This window comes from Octodon degus, unplaced genomic scaffold (genome assembly GCF_000260255.1).
Source record: "Octodon degus isolate 3935 unplaced genomic scaffold, OctDeg1.0 scaffold00045, whole genome shotgun sequence".
NCBI classification, from domain to species: domain Eukaryota; kingdom Metazoa; phylum Chordata; class Mammalia; order Rodentia; family Octodontidae; genus Octodon; species Octodon degus.
Genome location: NW_004524621.1, coordinates 12481938 through 12489939, shown reverse-complemented (window position 1 = coordinate 12489939; position 8002 = coordinate 12481938). Strand labels below are relative to the sequence as shown.

At 38.5% G+C, this 8002-nt stretch overlaps 1 protein-coding gene across 1 annotated transcript in view; it reads right to left on the bottom strand.

Moving 5' to 3' along the window:
- Kif24 (kinesin family member 24) overlaps positions 1 to 8002 on the bottom strand; it is an 86173-nt gene that overhangs the window by 13749 nt on the left and 64422 nt on the right. The window lies entirely within an intron of this gene.

The following is an 8002-nucleotide window of genomic DNA, read 5'->3' as shown; positions in this document are numbered from 1 at the left end:
GGGGCTGGCTGGCATGTGGTGCTGGGGGATTGAACCGCGGTCCATGTGCTTTGCTAAGCTTATTCTAAGTAGGTGCTTTAGATCACTAAGCCATCTCGCCAGCCCTACGTAGATAAAAAATTTAATTAAAATATACATATTGCTAGATCTTAGAAACAGCATATATGACCGTTAACAGATGAATGGATAAAAAAATGTATCTATACACAACAAAGTATTACTTTGCCACAAAGAAAGGTGTTCATAAGCAAATGGGTGGAACTTAAGAACATCATGTCAAATGAAATAGGTCAGATGCACAAATTTAATATTACATGGTTCCTCCTATATGAGAAACTCAAAAACTATACATATCAAAATAGGTGACTGATAGATAGGAAGTAGGGAGAAGTTCAAATAGCTCCCCAAATGATCTAGTATGCTATTTCAAAACTATTTTAAGATAAATACAGTTTGTTTCATTTATACTAGTTGTTGTTTCTTGTTTGTTGAAAACAAAGTTTTATCCTTTGTTTCTTTCTTAAGAGAGTCTTTCTTATGACTTGTAGTCTAGTAACATTTTTATTGTTCTTTTAAGATCATAATACACAGTATATTAACTATTGTTATTCTCTATTTTATTATGAAATTTTGTTTTTATAGAAGCAGTATTTTGATATTTTCATTAATATCTACCTGTATTACATTAAAATAAAATTTTAAAAGATTTAAAAGATATACACAGAAACAATAAAAATAACATTTTTTACTAATTTAAAAATTAAGTTTTCTGATGTTCTAGGCTAGTTATGTTTCTAAAGATTACATATGAAATTTTAAATCAAATTTCAGCTAGATGTGGTGGCTTATGTCCATAATCCTAGCACTTAGGAAACAGGCTGGAGGGCTGAATGCAAGTTCGAGGCCAGCCTAGAGTATATAGTGTGTTCCAAGCCAGCCTGAACTACAAGGCAATACCCTGTCTCAAAACCAAACCAAACCAAACCAAACCAAAACAAAATTTCAGAATCACATTTAAATGCACTCATTTTATAAATGGCTTGCTAAAAATTTAAAGAGCCTACATGTTGATTCTTTAGTAAAAGAAAGAATCTAGTAGGGCTACTTTGTGCACAAGACCTAGATTCAATATCTGGGGTGGTGGAGTGAGAGGTGAGAGGGTGCTAGAGCAAAAATGGGACGAGAAGGGGGATGGGACTGGGAAGGCAACATGTTGCTAAATTTATAAAGCTTGATCATCAACTGCATGGTCGCATGATAATGAGAAATCTGGAGAGCAGGAATCTAATTATTTATATTGGATGTGGCAAGTGTTGGAAAACCAAAAAGACAAGCAAACAGAAACACTGCCTAAGTTTGGACGTTTGGCAGAATTCTTTGGGCCAAAGCTGGGACTAGATCTGTCCCTGCCTTTCCATACTTATGTAGGCTGAGTTGTAATAAAAGATCATCTTAGATTTATATTATTTCTTTTTCAAACATTCTTTTTTTCCTCTTTACTAGCAAAGTAAGACCTAGTAGAGTTCATGCTCTTTTGCATTTTTGTCCTTTACAAACCCAATAAAGACCAGAAAGGTCGTAACTCAAACCCTTTACGTTTGTATGAAATACGCTTGACAAATTAGGAAAGTAGGGCTGGCCAAATAGTTCAGTGGATTAAAGCGCCTGCAAGCAGGCACAGGGGCCAGGGGTTTGATCCCTGGGCCTGCCATGCCAGCCCCAACACTGGGGCATGCTGATAGGGCAATTGCAATTTAGACTGGGCGTGGTGGTGCGTGCCTGTAATCCAGCTCTTGGGAAGCTGTAAAGAGGCGGATTACTACAAGTCCCATTTAGTAGTGAGTCCCTGAACACCCCGTAGATCCTTCCCTGAAAAATAGAAAAACAAACCAAAAAAACCCAAAAAACAAATTAGGAAACTAACACAGAAACTAAGAGCCTTATCCAAGAATAAGGTCAGGCCAGGAATAGAAAGAAACCAAATATCCTCTTCCACATGTGAAGAATGATTTGACTTCCGCTGAGTCCTTGTGAGAGCTCAGAGAGGTCTCAAGACCATGCCTAGGAAGGACCTGGGATATTAACAGGAAGCTCAAAGATGGCCCTGTAGCTCACCTGGCCAGGGTAATTCCAAATTCTATTGCAGAGTATTTTGTTTTTGCAGATAGAATCTCCCTCTGTGGTACAGACTGGTCTTCTAACTCACTCCCAGGTTGGCCTTGAACTTGTTATCTTTCTCAGCTTCTCAAGTGGAGTGCTGAGATTATAGGGTGCACTCTGTCTGGTTTATTACAGAGTTGTGAATTTGTCTTTTCAGTGTATCTTGTCTATCATAATATACTAGTAAGTCTCAGGAAACATAGTATTTTGAGGTGATCTTTCCTGGCTAAATGACTTTCAGTGAAGGTAGAAGGAATTTCCAGTCTTTGTTTCTGTTTTCTCAGCTTCAGTAATGGCGTGTTATCACCATGTGTTTCAGAAACTGGAATACAGCAGCTAAGCTCTGAGGAGTAAAAATGAAATGGTCTGTGACTATCAAAGATATCAAATTTCTGTCATTGTTAACAACTAAAATGTAGTGGCTAGGTACAATCAGATGAGCTCATATGCCAACTCTATGTGTGTGTATGTGTATATGAGTATGTATGTGCTTATGAGACTAAACCTGTGATCTTCACACTTAGCTATACCCCCCAGCCCTTTGAAACCTTCAAAAAATTTTGAGACAGGGCCTCATTATGTCACTAAATTGTTCAGTTGGGTTAAAAATATGGGACCCTACAGTCTTAGTCTCCCAGAGTACTGAGATTATAGGCCTGTGCCCCCTTGCCTGACCAAAGCCTCAATTCTTGGGGCTAGGGAGATAGCTCAGTATGAAAAGCACTTGCCTGGCAAAGCCTCAATTTTTTATCTACAAAGTGGGACTCTCAAAGGTTAGTTATGAGGCCTAAGAAAGATAATACTATAGCCAGGCATAGTGGTGCATGCCTGTAATCTAGAACTTAGGAGACTGAGACAGGATAAATTCTATAAATTTCAGGCCATAAATGAGTTAAGGCCAGTCTATACCACATAGAAAGGCCATATCTCAAAAACAAAAACAAAGATAACATACATAAAGCAATCAGTACCATAACTGACACATAGTAAATTCTTAAATGTTTAAAAAGAAACTAGCTGAGTGTGGTACTGCATGTCTGTAATCCTAGAACTCAGGAGGCTGAGGTGTGAGTTTGAGGTAAGCCTGGGCTATCCACTGAGTGCAAAATTAGTTTGAAGCACACAGCAAAAACGCTTTCGCAAAAATACGGGGGCCATGGATTTAGTTCAGTGGCACAATGTATGGCTGGTAAGTACAAGGTCCTGAGTTTGATTCTAATACCAAAAAAAGAAAAAGAAACTAAAAAACTAATTTGTAAACTTAAATTATTTCTTTTTATGAATGTAAAATAACCAGAGTTTCATGGGAAAATAGTTTTTTTTTTTTTCCAAGACAGGTCTCACTATGTAGTTCAGGCTGAGCTTGAACTTACTACATAGCCCAGCAGGTCTTGAAATTACTGTGATACTCCTTCAGCCTCCTGAGTACCTGGGATTACAGGTGTGTACCACCATGTCCTGGAGGACACAGCATTATAGATCAATGTGAGATAAAATGAGTTCCCTAGTACAATCAAAAAACAAACAAACAAGCAAAAACCCCAGAAAGAAAGAAAGAATAAAAGACAAAAAGGGGAGAGAGAGTATCTGGGAGAAACACCAAACTATGAGTAGAGCAAAATTAATGCAAATCCCTTAAAAAAATTACTAAGCCTCCTTTCCCCCTATTTCCATGTGAAACTGCTCCTTATGTAACTAAAGTCTCAAAACGAAGTTTCTGAAATCTTTTTTTTTTTGGCGGAACTGGGGATTGAACTCAGGCCCTTGTGCTTGCCAGGGAAGCGCTTATTCCACTGAGCCATCTCCCCGGCCCCTCAAAAAGAAGTTTCTAAAGTCAGGTCCCTTCTAGAGAATGTCACATGAATACTGAAATAAGAATCTGCTGCAACAGGAAATAGACAACTACTAGATCCTATGGCACTGGACACAGTTAGGGACTGCAGAATAACACAAGTGACAGAGCCAGGACAGTATTGTGCCAACTAAGCAACGTATGTTATCTCCTTTCCTTCTAGCATCTAACACAGTTATCTAGTATCATACATATTTCAGACCGTAAAAGATAACAGATATGTTCAGAATACATGGCACTAGCACCCAGGCTCCTTCTGGTTATAAGGCTTTAATCTCTCCTAAGCAAACACCAAAGAGGGGCTAAGGGCATCTCAATAGTACTGGATGGAGTATGTGCAGACAAGTCTTCCACTCTAAATACAACTGAAGCTCACCCAGAGGAGGCTCCTGTTGCCTACCCTTTTCTACTAATTACACACAAAGCAATGATAAAACACAGAAAAGACTTAACATCAGAATGGATACTATTGGGCCAGTGAGATAGCTCCATGGTCTAAAGTGCCTGCTTAGGCAAGCTTACGCAAAGCACAGGGACTGTGGTTCAATTCCCGGCACCACATTCTGTGCCAGCCCCATCCTCAGGGCAGCCTGAGTCAGTCACAAAAAAAAAAAAGAATGTGAGAATGGATACTAGGATTTTCTAAAGTGACTTAAATACCTGCAAATCTCTGGAACAGAAAAAACATGCTGATTAATTGCTTGGCAAACAAAACAACCCCCCCCCCATGGTACTATGAGCTGAACTCAGAGGTACTCTACTATTGAGTTACATCCCCCTCCTTTTTTTTTTTTTTTAAGACAGGGTCTTGCTGAGTTGCCCAGACTGGCCTTAACCTTGCACTGCTTCTTTAGCTGCCACAGTAGCTGGGATTGTGCCCCACTACACCTGGTAAAGTGTTAATTCTAAGTAAAGGAGTCCTGATGTCTGCCTTGGTAAGATCAGGTAATCAAATCCATCTGGCAAGAGAATTTTCCTGAAGGAGGACAATCCTGTGTGAATATGAAGTAGCCAGCTAGCCTGAGGGCAATCTGAGGGTAACATCTGAAGATGACACTTGGGTGATACTTGAGTGGCTTGGAAGGGGACACCTGAGAGTCAAAGTGTGACACCTGAGTCAGCAAGTGCTATCGTTTCGAGTCAATAAATGTTTATGAGAGTAATTGTGCCAGATATCTATAATTTATATCAACTTTCCACTTTAATCTCATCTGTCTTTCTACTTTTTTTGGTCTTTTTGAGACAGTGTTTCACTGTACAGTTCAGGCTGACCTCAAACTCACAGCAATCCTCCTGCTTCAGCCTTCTGAGTGCTGGGATAACAGGCCTGTGGCACCATCCCTGGCCCTGTCATCCTACTTGCACAACACATAAATATTAAAAACAGAGGGTATCAATGATGAAATAATATGTTGACTAACAAGAAACTTTTTTTTTTTTTGCTTATGAACAATACTTTAAGACAGGACAGTGCCATAAAAATCTTCTAGGACAGAGAGGCTGACAGACTGCTCATTATCACTCTAATGGCTATAGCCAAGGAAAAAGAATTTCTTCATAGTGTTATGATTAAATTGGATAAGTTATGCAAATATCTGGTAGAAAGTGCTCATTATTCATTATTAAAACACAGAAGACAGGAAAGACTGAGTGTAGAATCAGCTAGAAAGGGTTTTACTCTGTGCTTATGGAAGGCATTTCTACAATGTCAAACCTGACTACCTTCCCTGGTACTCTGAGCATGACCAAAGGCTAAGGCCCCTCTCCCTGCCTTAGATAAACCTTATCAAGTCCCTAGTCTGTGCGGGTTTTCTCACTTTTACTTCAGCTAGGCTTGCTGGGTGCACCAGAACGGCAGTGGTAAATCTATGGCACAAGTGCTGCAGTGAGATGTCTGTATCACTGAAAGCTCTAAGAGGTTCGGCATCACTGTGCTAGGATGATGACGGCTGCACGTTAGAATCAGCTGTGCATCTTCTCAACTATTAGCCACCCTTATATAGTGCTGGTGAGAATGTAAAATGGCTCTTCAAAAAGTATCTCAGTGATTTCACCGTTAGGGATATAAGAAGAAAATGGAAAGCATGTCAACCTACGAACTTTTGTGTATCAATGTTCATTGCAATATTATCAGCAAATGTCCATCAACTGATCAATGGATAAATAAAATATAGTATTACCTGCAGAGTGTGATACAGCTCAGCCATAACAAGAAATGATGTACTACCAATACACGGTATAGCAGACATGAAACTTGAAAATATGCTAAGTGAAAAAACCCAAAAGATCACATATTATACATTTGTTTCTATGATATAGCCAGACCAGGTAAGTCCATACAGATAGAAATTAGTGGTTTCCAGGCACTTGGTGGAAAGAGTAGGGAGTGATTATAATTAGGTACAAGTTTCATTTGGAGATGATACAAATTTTCTGGAATTAGTGGTAATGATTGCACAACTTTTAATCAATGTACTAAAAAACTGCTGAATGTAACCTTTAAAAGGGTGAATCGTATAGTATATAAATGTTATTGCTGTGTCTAGATGCCTCACCAAGCCTCTTATGGTCATAGGTGGGACTTTATCAGACGTGGCTGGATCTAAAGCATGTGACACTGGGATGGATTTATGCTGCAATACTAGCTAGGGTCAAGGGCATTAGGATTAACGGTGTGCTACCTGCCCTAAGTAGCCTGGATAAGATATGAGGAGTAGAAAGTGCTGTGGCTGCCTCTTGTTGCTTTGCTACCTTCTGTCTGCCAAGCCACCCTGCCTTGGAGCCAGCCAACTATAGACTGAAACTTGTACACACTGTGTACCGAATAAATCTTTCTTCCCTTAACTCTGAGTGTTGGGTATTTTGTTTTAGCAACAAGAAAAGTAACTAAGACTGTAAATGTCTCAATTAGAAAATTATATTTTAAATTTCACAGATTTATATACTTTAAAAAACTGGATTTTTATGGTATGTAAACTATATTTCAATTTAAAATAATTATAATACACTTGCTGGGCCACATCATGAGGAGACTCCAACTTAATTACCTGAGACAGACTTAACAGATATCAAGATGAAACTGGAAAGATAGGCCTAAAACTCCAGATATTTACTCTGTCTCTTTGTTTTTTTGTAGTACTAGGGTTCAAACCCAGAGCCTCACACATGGTAGGCAAGTGCTCTACTACTGAGCTATATTCCTAGTTTACTCCAATTTCATTCACAATTACAGAAATATAAATTAAAACCACAATGAATTGGGCATGATGGTGCATGCTTATAATCCCAACACACAGGAGCTTGTGGCAGAAGCACTGTCATGAGTTCAAGGCCAGCCTGGGCAACAGAGTGAGTTCAACACTAGCTTAGACTAGATAGCAAGATTCTGTCTCAAAAAAATTTAAAAAACAACCAAGCCAAAAACCCCATAATGAGATGTGGTCAAACACTTCCAAATTGGGAAAACTTTAAAAATCTATCAATACTAAGTGTGAGTAAGCTGAAGAGCAATGAGATTGTTCATATACTGCTTGGGGAAATTATACCTCTTTAGAGAACATTGTGGCATCATTTATTGAAGTTGAAGATATGTATGTCCTCTGACCCAACCATTTTATAACTAGAGAATCCCTGTGCTTGAGAGAACCTCTGCATTAAAAAAAAGGTTCACCAGATATATATTTTTACATAAGGTAAATGCTCAGAACAGGAAAGCAAATCTCAATATTCTACAGTAGTAACAGGGATATGGGGGAGGAGTTGTATACAATAGGTTAACACTTATTTTCTATCTTCTATTTTTCTATCATGTCCAAAACTGTTGTTATTATACTAAATAACTAATTAAAATTAGCAGATTTTAAAATTATTGCAGAAAGATACACCAAGTTTAGCAAAATTAGTTGCCTCAGGACAAGGAAATATAAAGTCTTTTCACTGTACTTCAAATTTTGAGCCCCATGTGAATGTATTTCTTTTCTTTTTTTTTTT